The sequence below is a fragment of the Petromyzon marinus genome, chromosome 22 (genome assembly GCF_048934315.1).
Source record: "Petromyzon marinus isolate PM22_M1 ecotype Great Lakes invasive population chromosome 22, UKy_Petmar_22M1.pri1.0, whole genome shotgun sequence".
Classification (NCBI taxonomy): Eukaryota; Metazoa; Chordata; class Hyperoartia; order Petromyzontiformes; family Petromyzontidae; genus Petromyzon; species Petromyzon marinus.
In genome coordinates, this window is record NC_133688.1 from 2,615,500 (window position 1) to 2,641,583 (window position 26,084).

Consider the following 26,084-nt stretch of genomic DNA (forward strand, 5'->3'; position numbering starts at 1 on the left):
GCTCCGGATCCCACCTGAAAATGGCAGGCGCAGATCCCCACATCATTAAAGCCACGGGTGCATTTATCCCAGATATAAACAATTGCAAACTATTTGACTATTTTTTTTTACTTTAACCAGGCAAGGCCCACTGAGCTATACAGCTCTCTTTCAGAAGCGGCCACACAATTACAGCTCAACAAATTGGCTTATTACGTGGACATTAGTAGCCAAATACTCTAAACATGTGTTAATAAATGTGGAGGGAAAACCCGGAGGATCCGGAGAAAAATACACGCGACCACGGGGAGATAACATACAAACTCCAAATACAAAGGTGTCAGGGTAAGGATTTAATACACGACCTCCTGTATACCCTACAAAATAGTTAACATCTCGCCACCGTGGCGCCCAATTCTGATCACATGACATAGCAAAACGAACGTCGCGGTGCATAGCAATAATTCAATTGGGCAATTACTGAGCGTTCATAAACGTGAGGGGATACAGGAGTACCCAGAGAAAACCCACTCGTGCAAGGGGGCAACCCTCTATCCCATGCAGACAGAGATGGTGCTTATCCCACTTGCTGTACTGCCTTCTCCTGGCCAGCCAGGATATGCCACCTCAACACCCACTACACCATGAACTTTGTGAACCGAGTTCAATGATAGCGATGGTGTCACCATCGCTATCATTGAAGACCTGGTTCATCAAGGACTGCATACTGATGTACCCCCCCTGGTGAGACATTGCTTAACCAACACTTACTTCACCTGGAATGGAACTTTCTACAAACAAACTGAGGGCACCCCAATGGTCTCCCCCCTATCTCCGGTTGTAGCCAACGTATTCATGGAAAAATTTGAAACTGACGCCATCCAGACTGCCACTCTACGCCCGACCTTATGGAAGAGGTACGTTGATGACACCTTTGTCATCTGGCCACATGGCCAGCCTGCTCTAGACCAATTCCGCGACCACATCAATTCCATACACCCAGCCATCAGATTTACCATGGAGGTCGAAAAAGATGGCAAACTACCCTTTTTGGATGTCTTAATTAAAAGAAGACATGATGGTTCAATGAGCCACTCTGTCTACAGGAAAGCTACCCATACAGATGCTTACTTGAAACCGGATTCCCACCACCATCCATCCCAAAAAAACTCCCTCATCAAGACTCTATACCATAGAGCCCAATGCATTTCCGACCAGGAACACATTACCAGTGAACTCAAGCACGTACACCAGGCTCTCAGGGCTAATGGCTACTCCGACTACACAATCCGCAAAGCCATCACTCCAGTCATGAAGAAGGATCCTCTTGTGGAGCCACTCAAAACCATCACCTTACCCTACATTGCAGGGGTCACTAAAAAGATCTCCAAAATCCTGAACAAACTGAAGATCCAGGTCTGATTCAACACAGTACATAAAATCCGTGATTTAGTTCCATCTGTAAAAGATGCTGTTCCAGACATACAGTACCCGGGCGTTTACAAACTAAAGTGCCTCTGTGGTAGTAGCTACATTGGAGAAACCAAAAGACATATCTCGGACCGCATCCGCGAACACAAAGCAGACTTGAAACACGGTAGGACGAACTCCTCTGCCGTGGCAGATCACTGTTATAATTCAGTGGGCTCACATGACATTGACTTCTCCAAGACGGAGGTTCTTTGCAAACCAACCGGCTACCATGAGAGATTCGTTCATGAGGCCATTCACATATACAAGCACAGAGACAATTTCAACCGAGAAGATGGATTCAGGCTTAGTAACCACTGGAAAGATGTTTTAAATCATTTCTGTTCTTAATTAATTGTATTTTTACGATGACCTTCAGACCGCAGCTCTTTCGCCAGCATTGCCTCTTAATACCTCTCACACCACGGTTAATGGTATAGTTTTACAATATGGAGCATACTAGGGCCTCGCAGCTGTCTCTCTCCCCCTCCTCTGTTCCGACCATGGACGAACTCGTCCGTCTGAACGGGACCCGTAGCTATCCGTGGGGCTGAAATTTGAGGGTAAGAATCCACCCATTTTTTCGCCATATAGCATTGTGATATATAACGACTTATTGTTGGTAGCTTAGCTGATTGGAGAATATAGAGTTTATTGATAACATGAAGGTAATTTATATTTTAGTTTTTATTGGTTCACTATATAGTACTGTGAATAGCTCAGATGTGTAGTCATTTCTGTGACCAGTCACTAGCTAATCACTCAGTTGTTTCAATGCTGGATTCGCCTAGTTATTTCAATGCTAAATTCTCCTGTTTGATTTGTACTAAGGGCCTCGGTGAATGTGTATGCTCTGACTTTAACGTAGTTATTTCTGCAGCAGGTACAAGCTAACCACTCAGCTATCTCAATGCTAAATTCTATGCTAATTCCATTGTCAAGATGTGTATGCCTTAACTTAGCTATTTCAATGCTAAATTCTATGCTAATCCCTTTAACAATGGGTGCCTCTGCGGGTGTGTATGCTTTAACTTTTAACATAGCTATTTCTGTGACCAGTCACAAGCTAATCATTCAGCCATTTCAATGCTAAAATCTATGCTAATTCCTTTGTCAAGGCGCTTTGTTCCTCTCACACAGCTTAAAGGCCGTATCTGAACGTGGCTCTTTCACTCCAGCGCTGTCCTACCATACAGTCTCGCTCCCTTCACCTGATGAAGGCCGCTTGTGTTGTGGCCGAAACGTCGTGAGAATATTATTGTCTTATTTTATTTTATCAATTTATTATTTTATTATCATTCTACGTGACTTTACCGAAAGAACCAAAGAAGATGAATCATTGCAGTCACGAAAGCTTTAAATCGAAACTCTAAACATGTGTTAATAAATGTGGAGGGAAAACCCGGAGGATCCGGAGAAAAATACACGCGACCACGGGGAGATAACATACAAACTCCAAATACAAAGGTGTCAGGGTAAGGATTTAATACACGACCTCCTGTATACCCTACAAAATAGTTAACATCTCGCCACCGTGGCGCCCAATTCTGATCACATGACATAGCAAAACGAACGTCGCGGTGCATAGCAATAATTCAATTGGGCAATTACTGAGCGTTCATAAACGTGAGGGGATACAGGAGTACCCAGAGAAAACCCACTCGTGCAAGGGGGCAACCCTCTATCCCATGCAGACAGAGATGGTGCTTATCCCACTTGCTGTACTGCCTTCTCCTGGCCAGCCAGGATATGCCACCTCAACACCCACTACACCATGAACTTTGTGAACCGAGTTTAAATTTCTGGCCACGGCGAACATCAGTGGCTATCTCCCTCTTCCTCTCTCGTCCCTGCTATTATCTCCCTCTTCTTCCCGCGTCCCTCCCACTATCTACCTCTCCAATCCGTCCCACCATCTTCCTCCCTCGTCCCTCCCACCATCTCCCACTTCCTCCCCAGTACCTTCCACTATCTCCCTCTTCCTCCCACTTGGCTCTACTATCTCCCTCTTCTCCCGTCCCTCGCACCATCTCCCTTTTCTTCCCCCATCCTTCCCACTATCTCCCTCTGCATCTCCAATCCCTCGCACTCTCTCCCTCTTCCTTCCCCTTCCTTCCCACTATCACCTTCTTACTCTAACCGATCTGCCTAATCCTCCCAAATCACTCCCACTATCTCCCTCTACTTCCCCAGTCGCTCCAACTATCTCCCTCTTCATTCCCCTTTCCTGCCACTATCTCCCTCTTCCACTCCCTTCCCTCCCACTATCTCCCTCTTCCTCTCCCGTCCCCCCCGCTATCTCCTTCTTTCTCTCCCATCCCTCCCACTTTCTTCCTCCCCCGTCCCTCCCACTATCTTCTCATCCTCCCCCATCCATCCCACGATCTTCCTCATCCTCTCCCGTACCTTCCGCACCTTCCTTATTTAACACCATCAGGTTCACAGACTCGCCCTCGCTTCTCCCAAGTCAAATAGCCTAGCTTAGACACAACCCTCACCATGTTACACTGACGGCATCGACCGAGACAGCCAACAACTATCCGGCCGCCCAATTATCTAGTGAAGACGGCAGCGACCAAGTCGGCAAAGACAGTGCCAACGCGACGACTCCACTTCCCAGAACCTGCAACCACGAGCTCTCGCTCTCCGCTGCTTTTATCCGACTCGGCGCGGCCTGGCTCCGCCCTGGCCGCGCCTCCCTTCTCCAACCCACGAGCGGGTTCCAGGGTCTTCCAGACAGGGTCTCTGTGATCCTTGCCCCAGTGCCTCCGCCCTGCTGACAAACACGCGTGAGGCTCACTGGCGTGTGTACTCCCCGTCCACCGCAGTTGCCGCTGCTGGACAACAACTATTACTCTACAGTTGTACTGCCCTTCTGTACCGTGCCCCCGAGCCATCAACACGGACTCACAGCATCAACACAGACTCACATGATCAACACAGACTCCCACGATCAACACTCACAGCATCAATACGGACTCACACCATCAACACGGAAACACAGGGTCAGTGAGCGAGATGGCGGATGAGTGCATACATGATGTGAGTGGTGGTGAGTTCAAGTTGAGCACCCAGTTTTAAATCTCATTTACTCCCACCACCCTACACACCCTACATACAACAGTCGGAAGTAAATGCCTACACACCCTACATACAATCGTCAGTAGTAGGAGTGGGGAGAAGAGGGCATCAGTGGGGGCGAGGCATGAAGCGTTGAGAAGCCCTCAGATACTCCATAAAACCCCGAGTTTCATGGAGTATAATTTTCAGCATTACAGTTCCATTTTTTTTACGTTAACAAATGTCTCGCGATATATTACACCGTATAGGTAACTAGATTGGGCGAGGGATGGTCTTTTTTGTTGAACAATCAATAAAGCTACGGTGTCATACTGTGCCCGTATCCGTGTACGGTACTGTGCACTAAAGGAAGAAAAATGGAGCGGCTGAACCTCACTGCCTCCTTACCGGAGGCTGTAAACATCAAGTGACCTGAAAACTGCGATGGGACGTGAAAGACAACATGGAGAGACAAGAGGGCGCCACGTGTGTTCTTCCATGCCAGCAGCAGCATCATCGCAGGCAATGAGGTTCAAATGGGCACAGGAACTTTGAGGTGGACCCACGAGTGGTCGAGCCACAGCGGCGTGCAATCGGCGACCTCTATACGCTTGGCGCAATCCGCATCGTCATTTCACGGAGCCCTTGTCCACTCGACGAGTGCGACGACGCCGTCCCACCGTCATTCGGCGCCTCGTGGTGACATCACAACAGCAAAGCGACAGATGTTGATTATTCATTTCTTGAGGCAATTCGAGGGCCCGGTTACATCACGTTGTGATACACGCACACACCGTCAAGATATACTACACCGGTCATAAAAAAAGCAGGGGATAGAAAGGTGGGGGAGCGGACCCGACCACAGGTATTGTTTAAAAGACGTCAAGCGGACCGGTGGTTTTAAATGCAAGTCCATGCAAACACCAACATCCGAACGATTGTACCAATAAATCCTGAACCTTCTGGAAGATTTCAGCTCCCGCTGGTTTGGATCAGGGTGATGTTGGGGCAAATTCCATTAATTGGGAAAGGTGGCAATCTTGTGGGAATGTCCTCGCCAGAGAAGAAACTTGTCGCTTCCATGTTTTATTTTCATCCAACGTCCCATTAGCGAGATCCAGAGCGTGACGAACTCATATGGAGTCGGCCTCCTGTAATTTTTCTGGTCTCATTCTCACCACAGGTGAAAGCAGAGCCACACATCAACGTGCCAATGGGGCCACGGTTGAAGTGGTGGGGCCACGGTTGAAGTGGCGGTGGCCACGGGTCATGTGGCCTCGATGTATTTTCCATGTTGAAGGCCGATTGCCCCAAACATTGCCCGTCATATGCAGTGTCACTGAATAACGTGTGAAACATACTGTAGCATATACAAAATTTTATTTTCTTCATACATTAAATACAATAAACACAATAAACATGAAATGCATATAGGACATTTATAACTCTCTCAATGACCAAACTTGTATTTTATGAACACACTTATACAAGCAAAATATGACAAAAGTGTTCCAGATTACAGTTTCAATTGAGACTGAAATCCGGAATCATTACCCCCTACTGACAGACTAATAATACCCGCTCGCAGGCCAAGTGCTGATTCACCTTGGGGCCTCGCCTGGTATAGAGGTCGTGGGTTAAATCCCGACGCCTGTATATCTGGAGTTTGCATGTTCTCCCCGTGACCGCGTGGATTTTTCTCTGGGTCCTTCGGTTTTTCCCTCCACATTTAGAAACATGCGTTTAAAAGTATTTGGCTGCTATATATTTCTGCGTGACAAGCCACTTTATAGCACTTTCATTTGTGGCCCGGTCGTTCCTGAAAGAGAGCTATACAGCTGAGTGGGCCTTACCTGGTAAAATAAAAATAGATTAGTTTTGTTAGTTTATTTTGTGCCACAGGGGGACAGCTACAGGGGGGGGGGGGGTGCCCATTAAAATGGTCGAGATGAGATGCAACTTAAGGCGCTTGTGACTTCCCAAAAATATTATTTATGGCAGGTTTTCACATCTAAACATCCCGGGTGGCATTGAAGCCAAGAGCTCCCACCCTAGGTGAGTAGCTACGAGAGCGGTGCTGTGCACGGCGACACGCCACTTTCTCCATCTGCCTGACTTGGTATTTTCTTTTTTGTTACTTAAATAAATGTTAATGTTTCGTTTTGTGTACGCGTGTATGTACACCGTTTGGGGAGCGGTGGTGCAGCAGTTAGCGCACTACGAACTCAGACATCTGAGTACGTGGTGTGGGGTGTGTATAACATCGCAAAACTGGGGAGGACAAAGGCAGCCAGACGTGGGGCTGGCCACACAACCACTTCTGTGCCATGCCGGCCATCATAGGTGCTACCCGTTAACAGCACTTGCCCCAGCAATCTGTTAACGGCGATACGGAGTACCTTTGTCTTTTTGTGCAATTGTGTGCTTCTGTGTGCGACGCATGCGACGATGTGCATGTTTGTGTTTGATAAATGTACATCCGCAATGTGTGTGTGACGCGTATAATGCGCGTGTGTGACGAGGGTTGGAACAGCGATTCACGCACTGCCCTATCCACGCGGCGACCTCTCCTCAACGTCTCGAGCCTCGGCGGAGAGCGCCGCGAGGTTCGACTCCAACTCCGGCTTTCCAGGGACAAACCCCCCCCCCCAATGCCCCTCCCCCCAGGCCCATGGGGGGGGGGGAAGTCCTCCCCTCCCTCACTCCACGCTCAGGAACTTCCTCTTCTTCGCCGTGTTCATGTACGGTCGCCAAGGCCACTCCACCTCGGCGGTGGCCGCGTTGTCCAGCGTGCCCAGTTTAATCTCATAGACTGCGCGACACACAAAAGCAAAGTTCCCCCCCATGCAGCCTTTAACAGACGGCGTGGGAAAAGCGCTGTTCGTGTGTTAGCATGTAGGAAAGCCAGCACGGCACACCAAGGGGTGGGTGTGGGTGGCCAGCATTACGTCCGATCATCTTTGAATTTACACATCGCATCCGGGGTGGGGGAATGCGAGTCGGGTCACGGTACAGCGAATGCGACCAGAGCAGCGACCCCACCGACTCAAGTTCCGATCCGCTCTACAAGTCACCCGCGGGCCACCTAGCCCAAGGCTAGACTCTTACATTCAGCCCATCATCCTCTCAGGGGTCGATAAAATTTACAACCACTTCGTAGGGAAGTCCACAAGGAATGTGGAATTTCCACCGCCTCTGCAGGGGTGTAAAGTGGAGACGAGTAACAATGTGTCAGGCAGACTTACGCTCCATCTCGAATCACGGTCCCACCTCCTTCAACTCGATGTCCTTGCCGTCGCGCTTGTAGACGTTGTGCCTGTTGGGAGGGGGGAAGGGGGGCACAGAAGTCACGGAAGGGGTCGCGGCAAGTCACACGGACGGCGCTGGACTCTCATTACGTGTCCTCGCAGACGTTTGCCAGTTAGAGGCCAGCGGCCACCCTGTTTAAAACTGCGGATGCATTAGCAAATGAACAACATTACGCGCCTTCAGCTTCAGAGATGGCGTTAAATAAAAACTCTGTGCTGTTGCTCGAAAACTAAAGTAAAACGAAACTATTTTTATTTTACCACTGAGCTATGTAGCTCTTTTTCACATAAAAATGTATAGCAGCAAAATACTCGAAATTCAAGTTTCTAAATGTGTAGGGAAAAACCCGGAGGACCCGGAGAAAAATCAAAGTGACCAGCAGGAGAACATGCAAACTCCGAATATACAGGCGGACACACAGCACCTGGCCCAAAAGTCTGCTCACTCTTTCCCATTCCGAGACATCTGCAAGTTGCCGGGTGGTAGGTGTCACGTTCACCGCTGAATCTCGGTACGCGCGAGCGGCTCGGCGTTAATTTTATTTATAGAGGCGTAGCGCTGCTGTTTTTAAAAGGCGTTGCCCTCACCGCAGAGAACCGTAGTGACACGACCGGCACTCTATGGAACAAAACTGTGCCACACGCCCTCCCGCATAGTCTTATGGGAGCAAAAGGTATGTCTTCAGGTCAGAAGACGTACTTGAGTTTTTCTTACGGTTCCGTTTCGACGACGTATATGTACATCATGGAAATGAGAAAGGGTTATAGCCTATACGAGGGATCTTTGTGCTTTGGGGATGGGGGAGGAAGATGTGGGTGAGACTGGCACGGTGCCCGCACGCACCGTCTTTCCGAGTCGCGACGTGAAGTTGTGCATCACGAGGTGTTGGAATGCCTCGGACATCATGTCCACGTCCGGATGTCGTGCCGCATCACCACGCTCGAGAGTGTCAAGTACACCGTGGCATCGTACCACGTGTCACATGAACAGCATGCCGGAAAGTTAGACACACCACAGGTGTCACACAGACTGTACTGGAGAGTTAAACAGACTGCCCTTCCATCTGCGGCATCATACCACATCACACCACATACACAGTTAAAACACCACAATTCCATGTCTGCAGCATCATACTACACACCGCACATCGTACGCACAGCTAAATACACCTCCATCCCCGTCTGTTGCACCGCATCACACACGTCACACCATGCATCACACCGGGGAGCGGGAGCGGAGTGGCTATCTCATTACACTACAAATCCGGTGACCTGACTTCGATTTCCGGTGTGTCCAAGCATCGACAGTGGGGAGACAAAAGGGGCCAGATGCGGTAATGACCACACCACCCACCCCGCCATGTGCCCTGCCGGCCTTCGTAGGTCGCTCGACAAACAGCATTTGCCCTGACAGCCTGTTAAAGGCTACACGGGGGAGCTTTGTCGACTGCGGTGCGTGCGCGTGCCTGGCATACCGCGGTGCTCATGCAGGACGATGAAGTCGTTGACGGCGTTGGCGCAGCACGCCCACACCAGCGCCTGCAGCTTGTGGCCTCCGTGGTTCATCGGCTGAGCGTTCGGCAGGATCAGCTTCATCTCCTGCGGTGGTGGTGGGAGGGTGGTGGTGGTGTGGTAACATGACAGCAAGCGGTCACACGCCGAGTCCGCTCTTCCCACCGGCGTCCGTCCCGGCCACGCTGCTTTCGCCCCCCCCACTTCCCCGCCCCCCCACTGTATCCGACTCGGGTTGTGTTGTTTGTTTTTTCCATTGCGGAAGCCGAGCCGAGCCGTGCCGGTATACGGGGTCGCCAAACCCCGTGTTGGCACAACTGGGATGCACCATTGGAAAAACTTTACTATTTTTATTTTACCAGGTAAGGCCCACTGAGCTATGCAGCTCTTTTCCAGAAGCGACCTGGCCACAAATCATAGCTCAACTAAGTGGCTTATCGCCATGTGGAAATTTATAGCAGCCAAATACTCTTAAACGGACGTTGATTCTAAATGCGGAGGGAAAAACCGGAGGACCTGGAGAGAAATCCACGCGACTCCTCGGAAAGAGGCACGCAACTCCAAATATACAGCAGGCATCAGGGTCAGGATTGAACCTGCGACCTCCTGTATACCAGGTGAGGGAGTTAACATCTCGCCACAGTGGCGCCCCCAATGGTACATCTTTCCGTGACCACCGACCGTGCGTAGTGCTACAGTAGATACATTTTCGATGAATGGAAGGGATCGGTCATCGCGAAAAGGCGGACTGAATCGCGAGGAATGAAGTTGACAAAAGCTGCATGCACCAAACCAAAGTGTACAACGCTCCACCACTTACGACCCCCCCCCCCCACACAGCCTCCACCTTTCATCAACAACCAGATTTCTTCTGGTTAACTCAACGGATGCGAGTTGTCTCACACTGCACAAGCCCGATGATTGGTCGACACGACTCGTGTGAGGTGCAAGGAACTGATTCTAAAGCCGATAGAGAACACGTGTGTGTGTGCGGTAATTTAGCAGTTAGCATGCTGCCCCACAAACCTAGTGACCCGAGGTTTATTTCCGTTCATGGCCAACACCAGTGGCGATTATCTGAACTGGTCCTGGGCCTCCCCTAGATCAACTCAGCCTCAAACGAGTACCTAGTGCGGTGTTTAAACATCATTACCAGAGAGATAAAGGTGGCCAGTTGTGGTGCTAGCCACCTACACCCTCGCAAACAGCACCTGTCCCAAAAACCTGTTAAGGCTATATGGGGGACCTCTGTCTTTGCGCGCTTGTACACATGCAATACACGAGGACCCACATTCCTCGTGTGACCCCAAACCCTGTAGCCCCTGTGACCCCGTGCCCGCACCTTGATGAACTGCTTGAGGAGGGAGCTGGGGTCGCGTGAGGTCGTCGCCATGATGTGTGGGTCCTTCACGCCGGCTCAGCGGTACTCGTCATCCATGTGGCTGCTCACTCCTACTGACACGGGGGGGGGGGGGGGTGGATAGAAAGAGGTGGTAGATGGGGCAGGGGGGACGGAGAGGGTAGGTTATCATTTGCCATACTTCACCGTGCAGGTGAGTGAAGGTGTGTGTGTGGGTGGATGGATGGAAGGAGCGACCAGGAATAGTTGAGAATATCACTCTGCAGTGATCGCGTTGATTTTGTGTAGCGAGCTGAGCAATAATGAGACCTGGATGAGTCCCAATTGCAAGAGTGGGTGGGTGATATGGCAGGTGAGTGGGTAAATTGAGTAAAATGATGAGTGAGTGAATGAGTGCGTCAGTGCATGTTAAACCTCTTTGTTACAGCACGTAGCCAACCGTGGTAATCGGAAGTGTGACAAACTAACCACAAAAAGTAGTTCTCAAGAAATGAGTTTGTCAATCTAGACGATGATTTAAAAGTGCAAAGCTCCAGTGGCTTCCTAATATTGTAAGGAAGACCGCTCCAGAAGGAAGACTGCTCCAGAAGCACACGTTATGTGGTGACCACGGCCTTCATTTGACATTCCACCAAAATTTACGCCAGCCATCACACACACACGGCCAACTCTTTTTCCACGTTCACGCCACGGGATTTTTCAAAGTCCACTTGGGAAGCAATCGCCGTGCAGTATTTACGGTCAACGCAACTGCGGCATTAAACCCATTAAACCGGTGGGGGGGGGGGGGGTTGAGGGCCCGCCGTTCTCGAACCGCGAACCTCCGCGGCAAAACACGGTGCCACCGCTTGGCAGGAAGGACCGACGGCGAGCCGGGGATGCGCGCCGACTCGGCGTGTCTAGCGGGCGGAGACGCGCGACGCTTATCCCTCTGCCTCGGGAGTCTCGCGGGAAGGAAGAGAGAGAGAGATGCGAGGAGACGTGATGGTGAGGGATGTGAGATCACCCTCCCCTCCCTGGTCGAACTCCACGGCCTTCTGGAGTTCAAGCGCCTCCCACCGCAGGTCCGTAGGCAGCACCAGGTTTTCTTCGGTGACGACGTCAGGGGGACAGGGGGCAGTGGGTGGGGGGCGGGCAGGGGAGAATTAACAAGGAAGAAAAATCATGCGCACGCATGGATTCATTCGGAAACGCTTTCCAACGCGCGGTTGTCTTCTCGCCTGTATTGTGAGACCGTCTTGTCCCATCTTAGTCCGTCTTGCGTGTCTCATTGTCTCTAGATCCGTCTCTAGTCTGTCTTGCGTGTCTCAACGTCTCTAGTCTGTCTCGCTGTCTCTCGTCTGTCTTGTCGTCGCGAGCCCATCTCTAGATCCGTCTCGCCGCCCGTTACCATCGAGCGCCCTCTTGAGCTGCGCCTTCTCCTCTACGAGGACCTTCTTGGCCTCCTGCGCCTTGCGGTAGAGGTACTCGCCGTGCAGTTGCGCCTCCTCAGCTGCACCACCAAACAAAGACAAAGATCCCCCATGTAGCCTTCGACAGGACTGTCGGGTGCAAGTGCTGTTAACGAGCAGCACCTTTGATACACGAAGGGGGGTAGGTGGCCAGCACCACATCCGGCCGCCTTAATTTCCCCAGTGGCGATGTTTACACAACGCACCAGGTACTCATTTGAGGCTGAGTTGACCAAGGGGAGGCCCAGGAACGGAATCGTCACCAGTGTTGGCCGTGAGCGGGAATTGAACTCGGGTCGCTGGGTTAGTAGTGCAGCGTAGTGCTAATCGCGAGACGACCATAAACAACAACCGCCATTCGCCACGAAGTGGTGGAGATGTCACCACGGCGCTCGTGCCAGGCTACGTGCAGGTTAAGGCCACATGAAGCGTCGAACGCCCGCTGGCAGCAGGAGGTCACAGACAGACAGACCCAGGTTGCCATTGGTTGCTTGACTGAGATGACTGGCCGATGCACCACCTGTGCCCCCTACTGTGCTACACTACCGCTCCAACCTACACAAACTCTCTTGGGCTATACTCTTTGGTTCTTTCGGTAAAGTCACATAGGCATAAAATATAAAATAAATTAAATCACGACGTTTCGGGCACAACACAAGCGTCCATCATCAGGTGGGACAAACCACAGCAAGAAACAATTGCCGACGTGGGCAAAAGAGCTGCTGTAAACAAGAGACTATATAGGTAAGAGAAGGGGGGAGGATCAGGGAGGAGAGATAGAGAGGGGGGGTATGAGGGGAGTGCTGAAGAGAGCGGGGCTGGGAGTGGGAAGCTTAAGAAATTAGAGATGCGGAAAGTTAAGGCAACACCATAAAGCAGTTAAGGTTTTACCTGGTTAATAACATTCTTCCAATGATTACTCAATTTGTATCCATCTTCTCGGTTGAAGTTATGTCTGTGTTTATATATCTGGATGGCTTGATGAACAAACCTTTGATAGTAGCCCGAAGGTTTGCAGAGCGGCACCACGATACTCCTAGCGACGTCGTTGATTAATGTCTGTAATTAATATCGATGGTGAATCTCTGTAATTAATATCGATGATTCGATTCCACGAGAACAGATTCCACAAGAATCGATTCCACAACTATTTTAGTAAAGCGAAGTACGCGATTCGATTCAAACGTGTTCGTTCCGGTCTCATCAGAATCGGTATTGATTCTGTGCTGGAGGAATCCAATGAGCTATAAAGCTCTTTGATCAAAGATGTGCCAGTAGGGGGCACGGGGTCATAACGTCACAACAAACAATACAAAAACGATAGGAGTGCAAAGGGAATGGTAGCAAACCACTAAAAATAGATGAAATAAACCATATAAGTTCATACTCTTTGGTTCTTTCGGTAAGAAGTCTCGCTCTCCGTTCCACCCACTACAACTGGCGTCAGAAGTAGCCAAATAGTAAGATGAATCGCTATAATGGAGACGCGAAGAAAAACTCGTACCAGGGCTCCAGTGGAAGAGGAGGACGACTCAACACCACTGGGGTTGGCAGCCCCGGAAGGGGGAGGAGAAGCGACGACGGCCGAGCTGCTCACTGCCCGGCCGCCCGGCGGCTCACCACCGTCGGAGAGGGCGCTTCAGGTGGCTCACTCCCGCCTCGCCCAACTCCTGCACGCGGCGGCATCCATCCTCGACGAAATACATCGCGGGTTATAACCACAACAAATATAATCACAATCACTGCGACCATAATCGCCGTAACCACAAATATAATCATAACCACCAGCTACATAACCACAAGTATAAACACTACTGCCACAAATATAACCATAACCACCACAACCATAACAACCAACATAACCACCACAACAACCACAATGATGCTGATACACTCTCACACCATGTGGGTCCCCTTGTCTCCTTGTGTCTCCCTGTGGGTGAGTGGATGGGTTGGCGAGAGAGTCGGTGGGTTGGCAAGAGAGTCGGTGGGTTGGTGAGAGAGTGGGTGGGTGGCAGAGTGAGTGACCGGTGGCAGAGTGAGTGACCGGTGGCAGTGGGTGACCGGTGACTAAGTGGGTGGGTGGCAGTGGGTGACCGGTGACCAAGTGGGTGGGTGGCAGTGGGTGACCGGTGACGAAGTGGGTGAGAGAGTGGGTGGCTGAGTGGGTGGCCGAGTGGGTGGCTGAGTTAATTGGTGAGTGGATGAGTGCCAGAGTGGGTGGGTGAATGGCTGAGTGGGTGGGTGAGAATCAGTATGTTTTTGCTGGAGGAATCCGATGAGCTATGAAGCTCTTTTTCATAGATGCCCAGAGAGTGGCTGAGTGGGTGGCTGAGTGAGTGTCGGTGGGTGTGAGTGGGAATGAAATCTAACCTGCACCTCTGCATTGCAAATCCAGCGAGCTAACGCCCTGCGTGTGGTGGGGTAAAGTGTGGGCATGGCCACTTTGCTCCAACACGTCCGGACCAGCGTGGAAGAGTAGACCAAATACCTCTATATAGCGGCCTCTAGTGGATGCCTTTTCCAGCAGCAGGCGATTCGCATCCACAACAAACCCGTCCCTCCAGGGATAAAAACACACGGCAGTCTGGGAGTGCCTCTCATCAGCTATGGCTCAACACGAGGGCCACTCTGGGGCCGGTTTCCACCGTCAGCGCCTCATCATCAGCAGCAGGGCCGGGCTCTGCTTGAAGCAGCGCCGTGAACTCAGCAGGCGTCTAGGACGTGACGGCTGTGGGCCAGGCGCCTCCTCCTCTGTCTCCCCCCACCACCGCCGCCACTGCTGATGTGTGCACACCGCGCGAGGTTCTCACCTTCAGGCTGAGTCGACGTAGAGGAGGCCCAGCGAGCCGCCGCTTCAGAAGCTTTCGCGAGCCACTGACGGTGGCCGTGAGCGGGAAACCAAATCAGCCGCTCGCCACCCACAATCCACAGCGCGCGCCGCCTCCACTCGCCCCCTGCCTGACTGTAAGTAGCAGCGGGGGGAGGGGGGTGGGCAATGGGGGCGTGAGGGGGGGGGGTTTGAGGGGGAGCATGGGCGGGGGTTGCCAGGGGGGGCAAGGGGGGACGCGAGGGGGGGGATGCTTGGGGAGGGGGTTGTGAAGGGGGAGGGCCAGGGGGGGAAAGAGGGAGCATGGGGGAGGAGCTTAGGTGAGGGGGAGGAGCTAATGGCTATTACACCACGCCGCGTCTCGCGCCACGTGCTTCCCCTGGCAGTTTGGCCGTTAGGCGTGGAACCGAGCTGTGGGTGAGTGGTGGCGGTGGTGGTGTGAGTCTTTCTATGTGAGTCTGTGTGTGAGTCTCTCTAAGTGAGTCTCTATGTGAGTCTCTCTGTGTGAGTCTGTGTACGTGTGTGTGGGTCTGTGTGAGTCTGTGTGTAGCAGTGACCCGGTCTCAAATGAGTACCTGGTGCGATGCGTAAACATCGCCACTGGGGAGACAAAGGCGGTCGGGCGTGGTGCTAACCACCCACCCCTTCGTTTACCGTGCCGGCCTTCATACGTACTGCTTGCTAACAGCACTTGCCTCTACAGCCTGTTAAGGCTCTATGAGGATCGTTGTCTTTGGTGTCCTGTATTAGCAGGAGGAGGAGTGGTGGTGTTAATGTTGGTGGTATTAGTGGTGGTGGTGTTAGTGATGGTGGTGTTAGTCGTGGTGTTTGTGGTCTTAATAATGGTGGTGTTGGTGTTAGTGATGGTGGTGTTAGTGGTGGTGGTTGTTCGAGGTATTGTTGCTGGTGTTATTGATGGTGGTGTTGGTGGTATTAGTGGTGGTCGTGTTAGTGATGGTGGTATTATTGGTGGTATTATTGGTGGTAGTGTTAGTGGTGGTGGTATTAGTGGTAGTGGTGTTGGTGGTGGTGGAGTTGATGTTGGTGGTGGTGTTTTTAGGGTTCGTAGTGTTAGTGGTGGTGTTAGGAGTGGTGTTAGTGCTGGTGTTAGTTGTGGTGTTAGTTGAGGGGAGCGGTAGTGTAGCGGTTAACGTGCTGCGCTACAAACCTGGCGACCCGGGTTCGATTTCCGCTCACGGCCAACACCAGCAACGATTATCTGAACCGGTCCTGGGCCTCCCCTAGGTAGACTCAGCCTCAAATGAATACCTGGTACGATGTGTAAACATCGCCGCTAGGGAGACAAAGGCGGCCAGGCGTGGTGTTAGCCACCCACCCCCTCGTGTGCCATGCCGACCTTTATAGGTGCTCGCTAGCAGAAATTGCCCCTACAGTATATTCAGGCTATACGGGGGATCTGTCTTTGTTAGTGGTGGTGGTGTTAGCAGTGGTGTTAGTGGTGGTGCTAGTGGTGGTGTTTGTCGCGGTGTTGCTGGTGTCCGAACAAAGGAGCGACGCTCACAACAACGACCTTTGACCTGGGCGGCTGAAATGTAGCACGTTGGCACAGTCATCTCAGTCAGTCAACTCTTGGCACCTGGGTCTGACCTGTGACCTGTCAGTGAGCCTTCAGCATTTCACGTGGTCTCAAAGTGCACCTGGCCTGGCATTTGCTGCTGCTTAGTGGCAAATGGCGGTCTTTGTTGTTTTTGTTGTGTTTCGTGTTGTGGGTGAGTGGTGAGGTTGTGAGTCTGTGATGATGATGTGAGTCCGTGTTGATGATGAGAGTCCGCATTGTGACATGACGCGTGTTTAGACATGAGTATTGTCGCACACCATCGGTTTTGTGTGACCCTCACCTGCGTCTCCCGCTCTCCACGCAGAGACCCGGACCGTGCGAGAAACGCAGTGAGCTCTGAGCACCCTACTCTGCAAGTTGCTGCCATGGAGGTACGTGTGGCTCTTCAACTCGTGTGGTAAAATATGGGTGGACGTGTGTTTTCCCCTCGACTTGTGCCTACCTGTCACCTACCTGTATACCTGGATGTGCTTCTCCTTGTCCGCCTGAGTATGTGTATGTCTATCAGAGTGTGTCTCCGAGATCCTGTTGGTGTGCCTGCCTGTCTACGCGTGAGCATTTACAGCACTATTATCTATCCACTGATGAATGAGAATGCCTTCCTCCCTGAGACCTTGCTACCCCTCAAATGCTGTGATGGAATAATCCGCCAAGCGCCGATTTTGTCGCACCATCTCTCTGGTGGCTCTCCTCTCCGATGTGTTTCCTTCCTTGGCTGCCGCTCCATTATTATTCTTCACTATCAGCCATTGTTGTCCCTCCTTGCCATGGCTCGTCATGCCCGATCCCCAATCACTCTTTAACAATTTGAACAATCCCTGCGTGTGACCTCAAAATCCACGCATCTTTCATTGTTAATCCAAGCATGGCATCTGATATTGGCCAAATATTCCAATGCTGAGAAACGACAACATCTCGGCAGGACCCTCCTGAATGTGGAGCCCAGGATCTCAGAGATGCTGGCTCAGTGCTCGCCTTCTGCACTTGCTCCAACATCTTAATCAAGCCTATGTGGTGGACCTTTGTCTTTGTGTGTGTGTAGATGAGCCGAGCTGGAGAGGCTCGGAGTAACGACACGTCTTGCACCACGTGGAGTGCGCTGTCCTCAGACGGCACCGGCTCCATCTGTAGCAAATCGCCGAAAGGTAAGAACAGTAATGAGGGACGTCACAGTGGCCACGGTAAATAGTGGGACATCATGATGGCCATGTTGCATGGGGGACGTCACAGTGCCTTTGGTGTATGAGAGATTTTATGGTGATTGTATGGGTGATATCAAGATAGCAATGCTACATGGGGGACTTAATGGTAATCATGTTTTGATTTAAAGCTTTCGTGGCTGCAGGGATTCATATTCTTGGTTCTTTCGGTAAAATCACGTAGAAGGGCAACAATAAAATTATAAAAATATAAAACAATAAAAATCTCACGACGTTTCGACTGCAACACAAGTAATCATCATCAGGTGTGAAAACCACAGCAAGAACCACAGCAAGAAAAATTGAAATTTTCTTGCTGTGGTTTTCACACCTGATGATGATTGCTTGTGTTGCAGTCGAAACGTCGTGAGAATTGTATTATTTTATTATTTTATTGTTTCCCTTCTACGTGACTTTACCGAAAGAACCAAGAATATGGTAATCATGTTGCATTAGAGACTGCATCATGGTTGCCATGTTACATGGGGGACTTCATGGTGGCCATGTTGCATGGGGATAATTATCTGTGCTCTGGCCTCAGTACTGAAACAACATCAAACGCTTTCAGAATTGCTTCTGCGGCCATCTTGAATGCTCTTCCAATATTAGGAAACCACTGAAGCTATCCGCGTTTAAATCATCAAGTTTGACAACTAATATCTATACTCATTCGCTCTTTCGGTAATGTCACCTAGGTAGAAATAAAATAAAACAAATCACGACGTTTCTATCGCAACACAATCAATCTTCATCAGGTGGAACAACCACAGCAATAATAAAATGCTGAAGTAGGTGAGAGAGCTGTTGTGGCAAGAGGTTATCGGTAAGAAAGGGGGGAGGAGCAAGGGGGGGAGAGAGAGGGGAGCTGCGTGAGCGCAAGGGGGAGAAGAAGTGAGGCTGGGGGGGGACGTAGGCGGAGGTAGAAGTGGTAAGCTGAGTATGGGACATGGTGGGAAAGTAAATCTGAAAAATCTACTAGTACCTGGCGCGTGTGATGGAAACAACCACAACCAGTTAAGGCTTTACCTAGTTAATAACATCCATCGAATGATTGCTCAATTTGTATCCATCTTCTCGGTTGAAGTTATGTCTATGTTTGTATATCTGGATGGCTTCATGAAAAAACCTTTGATAGTTACCTGAAGGTTTGCAGAGTACCTTGGTCTCGGAAAAAAACAATATCGCGCGAGCCCACAGCGTTATAACAATGGTCAGACACGGCAGAGGTATTGGTTCTGCGATGTTTCAGATCTGCCTTGTGTTCGCTAACACGGTCCGCGACATGTCAATTCGTTTTCCCAATGTAACTGCTACCGCAGGTACAACTCAGTTTGTCGACTCCAGGATATTGCATGTCAGGATGGGATTAGATCACGGATTTTGTGTACTGTATTGAATCGGACTTGGATCTTGTGTTTGTTTAAGATTTTGGAAATATTTTTGGTAACACCTGCTATGTATGGTAAAGTGATGGTCTTGATAGGCGTCTCAGTGGATTGTTTCTACATGGTTGGAGAAACAGCTTTGCGAATAATGCTGTCCCAGTACCCATTCATCTTAAGAGTCTGGTGTACGTGTTCCAGTTCACTGGCTTGGTGGTGTTGGTTGCAAATGCAGTGGCCCTATGGTGTAGTGGTTTGATGAGGGAATTCTTCTGCGCCGGATGGTGGTGGGAATTAGGTTTTAGATAGGTCTCTTCTCAAACAAAACATCCAGGAATTAGTAGCTTACCATCATTCTCCACTTCCATGGTGAATTTGATGGATGGGTATATGGAATTTATGTTGTTGAGAAATTGATTCAATGTTGGCAGGCCATGTGGCCAAATGACGAAAGTGTGATCTACATATCTCTTCCACAAGGAAGGACGTTGGGTGCATGTCTGGATGACATCAGTTTCAAATTTCTCCATGAAAACATTCGCTATCACTGGTGATAAGGGGGGACCCATGTGGGTACCTTCATTTTGTTTGTAGAAAGTACCATTCCTGGTGAAGTAAGTGCTGGTTCAGCGTTTCTACTGCTGCATGCATTTTTTTTCCGCCTGAGGACGACCGCTTGTGTTGCGATCGAAACGTCATTTATTTTATTTTATCCATATGTGACTTTACCGAAAAAAACAAAGAGGAAGTGTTAGTAAGGCAGTTCCTAACCAAAGTTGGTACATCAGCATTCAGTCCATGTTGGACCAAGTCTTCAATTATTGCTAAGGTGTCAGGTACAGGAACCTTGGTGAACAGAAAGACTACATCAAAGCTGACGAGCAAATCATCTGGGGACAGTGAAATGCCTTTGATTAGAGAGATAAAGTGAGCTGAGTTTCATACTGCTGAGGTAGTCTTGCCCGTGAATGGAAGCAAGGTCTCAGACAGAAATTGGGCCAGTTTGTAGGGAGGTGAGTTGATAGTGGAAACGATGGGTCGAAGTGGAGTATCTTCTTTATGGATTTTTGGAAGACCATATAATCTGGGTGGTCTATTAGCAGAAGGTTTTAGGGAGAACTGCTTGAATGGTTCGATTAGAGAAGTCGAATTGGTAATGATATTGTTTGTTTTTAAAGCCAGGCAGTTGGTCGGATCTTTGTTGATTTTGGTGTAATTGCTATCATTAAGAAGGTCCTGGATTATGTTGCTGAATGTGGTTTTATCCATGACGACAGTAGCATTGCCCTTGTTGGCTGAGAGGATGACTTTGTCCTCTCTATTTTTTAATTTGGTGAGTTCAGAGCGCTCGTCCTTGCTGATGTTATTAATAGGATTCTTAGCATTTTTAAAGATGGTGGCAATTTTAAATCTTGCCACGTCTGTCGGGATGTGTCCCAAGCCTTTGAGGGCTACATCTACCTGGGTTTTTATATCATCCACTGGGATGTGTTTGAGGGTGACAGCAAAATTCAGCCCTCTAGCTAGTACCGATTTTAGGCTATCGGAGATTGTGCTGTTACTCTGATTAATAGCAGTCTTTTTTATGTGTGGATCTGGTTTCTTTTTTGACAAGTTATTGAATTTAGCAATAAGGTTAACCTTGCATTTGGAAGACATTGTTGTGGCAGAAGAAGCAGTCATGTTATCTACAAGGTTCCAATCAGATGCGGACATTTTATCTGTTAATGTTAAGTGAGATTGTAGGAGACATTTGTCTAAATTATCAAGTTCAAGCCGGAGTAGTCTTATCCTCTCTGAGATTAGAGAAAGGCTAGCTCTGAATAAGATCCGTTTAGAGTTGGGTTAAGTGACAGAAGCAGATGTGAGTTTAAATGTGGTCGGTATTATCTTGTTGTCGCGGCATCTCTTCAGAAAGGTGAGTGACTCGATCATGTGAGCCTTCTTGTCTCGCAGTCTGTTAATGGTTCTAACAGATGTGTGGAACCTATTTGCGTGGTTAGTTTATTAACCTTCCCCCACACTGTTGATTAGCACCATTGGCTACATGCGGTGCAAAATAATTTCAACATACATAGCTGGGATTGGCAAAAACATCCCAATCCTGAAATATTTACTCTATAAATTGCTCAAAAGTTTGGTTCACACACCTGTTGTTGTTATTCTCCTCGTGCCTACAGAAATCCTGGCTCACTTTGGCCCTCACTTGACCGACCGCGAAAAGCTGGAGCTCGCAGCCATGCAAGAAGTGTGGTACTTTGCGCTCGACAACAAACCCAAGGGATGCAACAGGCATGGATATGATGACGACGAACGTAATTACATTCTGGTGAGGCTCACCACAAAACTACAGCCTTGGGGGCGGTCACAGGGCCCAGAGATAGCGGAGTTTGTGGCTTCTTATTATTGCACCTGAATTACCAACCAGGGCACACACCAACGCGCTTCAAAATCAGAATGTTTAATCCCGAGTAAAGCCCTTTTAGATAAGAAGCAATTTTTCAAGGGAATCTTCGCCAGCAGACAGTATCAAAGCATTCGACAATTACACCCACTCACACACTTACTCACCCACCCCCAGACGCACTCACTTGCTGACTCACTCACTCATTCACCCACTCAATCACTCACCGACCCACTCGCCCACTCACCAATGCACTCACCCGCACACATCTGAATCAGAAGTTTATTTCCCGAGTAAAGCCCATTGAGCTCAGAAGCTCTTTTTAAGGGTGACTCAGCCAGCAGACATCTGAGCATTCCAAATTATGGTTAAAATAACTTCATAATTCCAAGCAAATGTTTTTGTTAAAATTACATTCTCACTTCTTAAACGTTGTGATTTTAACAATAGTCAGTTTAAATGATTGTACCTTTTGTTCAGTTCCGACATGATCACCTCCACTACCGCTATGAGGTGCTCAAGATGATTGGGGAAGGAGGTCAAGGCCAGGTGATCCAGTGCCTTGACCACAAGAGGAACACCCTGGTAGCTGTAAAGATCCTGGTGTCACCGTCGAGGTAAGACTTCAGAGACGTGCCATCACGAGGCCGACGTTGTTAAGTCCATTGCCGTGCAATGCGGTGGTGACACTCATGCTTCACAGCGAGAAGGGGGGCCTTGGTTCGGCTCCTGACTCGGGCACCATCGTGTGTGGAGTGTGTACCTTCTACCCCTGTTCTGCATCGGTTCCTTCTAGGTACTCTTGTTTTTCGTCTCTAAAGCTTAAAATACATACACACACAGTGTGAACTGGTATCGGCCAAAACATCCCATTGCTACAAGATTACCTCCACATTACAGTAAGTCATCATTTAATGCTGTAGATACATTCATGAAAAGTTCCGCGTTAAGCGAAAAAGCATTGAGCGAAAAGAATCTCTCCATAAATAATGTAACAATAAAGTTTGGCGAGATGCAATGTATGCATACACTGTGAGATGATGAGACCAATAACTGAGGCTATGCTATAGTAATAGGTTTTACCCTTTTAACTGGCACAAAAACTGACACCTTCTTTGGTTCTTTCGGTAATGTCACGTAGAATGAGAATAAAATAATAAAATAATACAATAAAATTCTCACGACGTTTCGGCCACAATGCAAGCGGCCGTCTTCAGGTGAAAGTTACAGACCTGTCGGGACGACAGAGCTCAACACACCCGAGACGGCTTTTCTTAGAGCTTAGTCTCCACTGGTGTTGGACCAGAAGAGTGGAGACTAGGCTCTAAGAAAAGCCGTCTCGGGTGTGGACCAATCAAATTCAAGGACAGTGCATATTATTATCAGAGTTGTCTCTTTTGTTTGCATTTTGACTGCTTGTGTTGTGGTTATTGCAAACATGATGCCTTGAATAAAGGTGTCAGTTTTTGTGCCAGTTAAAAGGGTAAAACCTATTACTATATCTTGTTACTGGCAAAGGAGGTCTCATAATGAGGCTATGCTGTCACGTTACTTTTATCATTCCGAGTACTGTATCATACCGCTCAACAGTGCAGCTCAAAAAAGTATTTTGTTGTCGACTACTCACAAACCACGCCATGATGGGCTTATTCCGTGTTATAATGGGTGCGTATCTTGTTAGAATGTGCGTGTTCCATGTTGTAATGGTCGCGTTTCTTGTTACAACGGACACATTCTGCATTGTGTAAAAAGTGTTGAAGAACCACGTTATAACGAAAACGCGTTGTTTTAACGGGCGTTTGCATTTAGTTTTCCCGAATGACCAATCCAATTTGAATGGCTCTTCACCTTCAAATCCTATTGGGTACCCTACGCCAGCTCCTGCGCCCCGTATGGTACCAATGAGAGTCGAGAACGCTACTCTAGCTCACAATGCCGTTAGACCTGGTGAAAGTATATTTAATTATTAATTCTGAATAGCATTTGCCTCTGGGTGTCCCTTAAGCAAGTGTAAGTTATTAATTTGTGGACTTCCTCTGCGCAGCTCCAAGGAAGAAACATTGCAGAGGATGGAGCTCCAGATAGCTCTGGAACTTCAGAGTGAGGACAGCAATGAAGATTACAACGTCATCAAAGTCCTAAACAGCTTTGATTTCAGGGGACACCACTGCCTTGTCCTGGAGCTGTTGAAGTATGTACCGCGTGTTCCATCTCCCCCTCCCTCCGCTAATAGCGTGGTTAACTGATTAACTAAACAAACTTTTTTTGTTTTCGTGGGAAAGTCCACTGACCTATTAGTTATTTTTTTGTAAGCGACCTGCCCACAAATGATAGCTTAACAAAGTAACTTATCACGTGGAAATGTACGGCAGCCAAATACTATGAATGCATGTCGATTCGAAATGTGGAGGGGAAAACCAGAGGACCTACAGAATAATCCACATGATCACAGGGAGAACATGCAAACTCCAAATGTACATGCGTCAGGTTCGGGATCAAACCCCACGACCTTACCAGGCGGAGTTGTTATCTTCTCCCCATGGATAACCCTCTACCACCTGCCAAAAATGCCAATGAAATCAAGTTGTCAAGTGGGCAAATGAGCCAACTAATTTGGTTCATCGACAAACCAACGACCTGAACCTACACTGAACTATGACTCTGAATATTGGTCATGAACATGCACGAACAATATTAAGATTGTTGTTAGCAGAATCAGCACAGCATTTAAGGAGATGACACTGACACTGTGTTGGTGTTGTTTCTGCTTTTGTCTCTCTCACAGGGAGAGCCTTTATGATGTGATGAGAGAATCGGGGTTCCGGTTGGACATGGAAATGGTGAAAAGTTATACCAGGGGAATCCTCATGTTCCTGTCCCACATCTCTTCCAGGAACATAGTTCACGCGGACATCAAGCCAGTGAGTGGACACAGCATTCAGTATGATTTTGTTGCAGAGGCGTATTGTTAGTAGGGAATCGTTCCACGGAGAAAACCGGCCACATTAGTCACAAGGTCTATGCGTTCGCTGTTTCCATCTAACTGGAAGGAGGCAGGGTCATTGTACCCCTGGTGAAGATAATGCGGTATGAATTAAACTGTAGTGTAGAGTCGTGTCGGTATTGGGGACTCACCATAGACAAAACCGGCAACGTTGATCACAGCGTTGCCCCAGTCCTTCGGAGACAGAAGCTGGAGCAAATAAAGACTATTTCCTAAGTGTGCCAAACGTGTATTTTGACCTGACAGCTGCCCGTTGTCGGCTTCCACACTGCGAATGGAAAACATCCGAAGACAAACGCGCGGTGGATAGCGTCATGGAATACGCGAGCTCTCATGTGTAGCTTTTGGTCCGTAACCCGTTAAAGGGCACTCTTGCAGCTGTGAGCTCAATGCACTCTCCTGTCAGAGGAACCATGATCAGTTGTCAATAGAGCTGCCCTCCTTTACTTCGATGGTCCCTTAGAGTGCTTTGAACATGAGCCTCAAATCAAATCTCTTTTCTAGATGCAATTGAAAGGGGCAACCCCCAGTAATAGCTGTCAACAAACATCAAATGTTGCACTTGACTGACGCTCGTTGACGGCACTACGCCTCGTCTAGTTCCCCTGTTTAGCGTAGGTGGTGGTACGTGATCGTTCCACTGCTGGCTGAATGTTATCGGCATAACCTCTGCATTTGAATTCATTCTGCCCCTTCTCCTGCAGGAAAATGTTCTCATCAAGGACACCGTGACCGGCACTGTGAGGGTCACGGACTTTGGCACGAGCTTTTTTGTGGAAAGTCAACGTGAGTGACCTCTCCTGGGTGTGTGAGCGTCTGCGTGTGGGTGTTTGTCTGATTGTGTATATGTGTGAGTATCTGCGTGTCTGTACATGTGACTGTTCATGTGTGTGATGAGGATGCTGTTTAAGAAACAGTGAGTACACAAACACATATATGTGTTGTTCTTATGATTGGTGTGCAGCTATGAATGTTGGTGGGACTCTGGAATACTCGGCTCCGGAGCTGCACTTGGGCTACAGCTTGACCTGTGGCGTAGACATGTGGGCGCTGGGTTGCACGGTGGCGGAGTTGGCGACGGGCAGGCAATTATTTCAGTCCGACAGTGACAAAGATTACCTCCCGCGCTGCATTGAGGTATTTCCCACTGGGCGTCCATCCGCTCGTGATGCCCCTCTCTTTCCTTGGAGTCGTGGGTTTTGGGGGTGGCAGGAGGGGAGGTGGCCACTTAGTGATCTGGCGAATAGCGGCCGTCGTATGTTGTGTATGAGTGTACACGTGTCCATCTTGTACGTGTGAGGGGAGCAGTAGTGTAGCGGTTAGCATGCGGCGCTCATGGCCCACACTAGTGATGATTATCTGAACCGGTCCTGGGCCTCCCTTAGTTAGACTCAGCCTTAAATGAGTACCTAGTGCAGTGTGTAAAATACCTGGGTCAATGTGGCCCACCACCCCCTGTCTCTGTGTGCCATAATGCTTGCCCTCAACAAGCGCTGCTGCTGTTGTTACGCTATACTAACAGCACTTGCCCCTACAGTCAGCCGAG